The following is a 2,503-nucleotide window of genomic DNA, read 5'->3' as shown; positions in this document are numbered from 1 at the left end:
AAGCTTCCTCGGTGCGGTGGAGGTGTCTCTGGTCGGACACGCAACATCAGTCCTGGCCGGGGACTTCAACGCCTGGAATGAGGAGTGGGGGAGTGCGCGCACCACCCGGAAGGGGCAGGAGCTCCTGAGCGTGGTGGAGCAGCTGGCGCTGCATACGCTGAACCGCGGCAACGTGCCCACTTTCAAGGGCAACGGGGTTGCGCGGGAAAGCGTTATCGACGTTTCTTTTGCCAGCCAAACTATTGCGCGAGCGGACTCCTGGCGCGTGCTCGATCGCTTTTCCAGCAGCGACCATGCCTACGTCCAGTTCCAGGTGGGCGTCCCAGGACAACGTCCCACGCGACGAGGCAAGCAGCAGCAGCGAAGTCGAGACGGGACAGCCAGACACGCCGGGACCCGGTGGAAGACGACGCAATTCGATAACAAGTGCTTCGACACCGCCCTCACATGCGGCCACTTCGAGCAGGTCGCAACTCCGGAGGGGCTGATCGGCGGACTGACCCAGGCGTGCGATGAGATCATGGAGAGAGTACACGGGGCTACTTTCCATCGCAAGCCCCAGGTGTACTGGTGGTCTCCGGAGATCGAGCGCCTGAGGGAGGAATGCGGAGCAGCGGAGGCCGCCCATCGCAGGGCCCAACCTTCGGAGCGTGCGGTGACGTCGGCCAGGCTGCAGGGCTGTCGACGATTGCTGCAGGCCGCCATTCACAGCAGTAAGGAAGACAGTATGCAAGAGCTGATCGACGGGGTCGAAGCCGAGGTGTTCGGACTCGGTTACAAGGTTGTTCGAGCAAAACTACGTAACAGGGCACCACCGGAAACGGACCGAGCCGTACTAGGTCCGATCGTCGAAGCCTTGTTCCCGGACCATCCGGCATTTGAGTGGCCGGACATCGGCGCGTGCAGCGAGGCTCTGAGGCCGGTCACGACCTCGGAAATTCTTTCGTTGGCCGAGCGGATGGCGTCCTCCAAGGCGCCAGGGCTGGACGGCATCCCGAATGCCGCAGTGAAGGCGGCAATGCGGAAGCACCCGGAGGTCTTCGCCAAGGTGTACAATCAGCTGCTCGAGCGAGGGGAGTTTCCTGCGGCATGGAAGGAGGCACGCCTTGTGTTGGTCACGAAGCCAGGTAAGCCGCCGGGCGATCCGTCGTCGCACCGCCCGCTGCTAATGCTGGGAGCAGTCGCCAAGGGGTTCGAACGGCTGATCTTAGATCGGCTGAACGACCACTTGGAGGACAGCGATGCTCCTCGCCTGTCGGCAAGGCAGTACGGGTTCCGGCGCGGTCGTTCCACGCTTCAGGCCATCGAGCGGGTGATCGAGCGAGGACAACACGCGAGGACGTTTCACCGCACCAACCAGCGGGATCCTCGATGTCTGGTGGTGGCAGCACTGGACGTCAGGAACGCCTTTAACTCTGCCAGCTGGAAGGCGATCGCGGTTGCCCTGCAGAAGCTGATGGTTCCTGCAGCCCTCCAGAAAATATTGCGCAGCTACTTTTCTGAGAGGAGGCTGGTGTACGAGACCAGCGAGGGGCCAGTGCGTCGTACGGTCACGGCGGGCGTTCCACAGGGCTCAATCCTGGGCCCGACCCTGTGGAACGCGATGTACGACGGCGTGCTTCGGCTGGTGCTGCCTGAGGGCGCCGAAGTGATCGGCTTTGCGGATGACGTCGTGGTGCTGGCGAGCGGGACGACGCCGGAGGCAGCGACGGGACTGGCGGAGACGGCGGTAGCAATGATCAGCTCGTGGATGGCGCAACACCACCTGGAGCTTGCTCCGGCCAAGACCGAGCTGGTCATTGTGTCTACGATGAGACGAGACAACACCCGAGTCCCGGTGAGTATCAATGGCGTAGAGAAACTGCCGACCCGCACCTTGAAATATTTAGGAGTTGTCATCGAGGACCACCTGTCGTGGAGGCCACACGTAGAGCAGGCCACGACGAAAGCGCTCCGTGTGGCGCAGGGGATTTCCCGGCTGCTCCGAAATCATGGTGGGCCAAAGAGTGCGAAGCGGCGGCTGCTTGCATCGGTGGTGGACTCCACCCTCCGCTACGCCGCGCCGATTTGGCACGAGGCAGTCCGGCTCCGGGAGTGTTGCAGACAGCTGAACCGCGTGCAAGGACTGTACGCACGGCCAGTAGCTCGCACCTTCATTACAGTGCGCCATGAGGTGGCAACGGTCCTTGCCAGCGTCATCCCCATCGTGCTGCAGGTGACGGAAGACGCTCGTTGCTACCAGCGGCATCGGACGACGGGAGCAAGTCTACGCGAACTGCGCATCGAGGAGCGGACGAGGACAATTGACGAGTGGCAGCGTCAGTGGGACCAGCTAGAATCGGAAAGCCGCTACACCCGATGGGCGCACCGGACCATCCCAGACTTGGCGGCATGGAAGAACCGGCAACACGGGGAGATGACATTCCACCTCGCTCAGATCCTCTCCGGCCATGGGTTTTTCCATGAGTACTTGTGCGTGAAACATCTTGCACCATCCGCCGAC

The sequence above is a fragment of the Anopheles marshallii genome (genome assembly GCF_943734725.1).
Source record: "Anopheles marshallii chromosome X unlocalized genomic scaffold, idAnoMarsDA_429_01 X_unloc_40, whole genome shotgun sequence".
In the NCBI taxonomy this organism is placed as follows: Eukaryota; Metazoa; Arthropoda; class Insecta; order Diptera; family Culicidae; genus Anopheles; species Anopheles marshallii.
The sequence above is the reverse complement of the archived record's forward strand: the minus strand, read 5'-3'. Positions refer to the sequence as shown.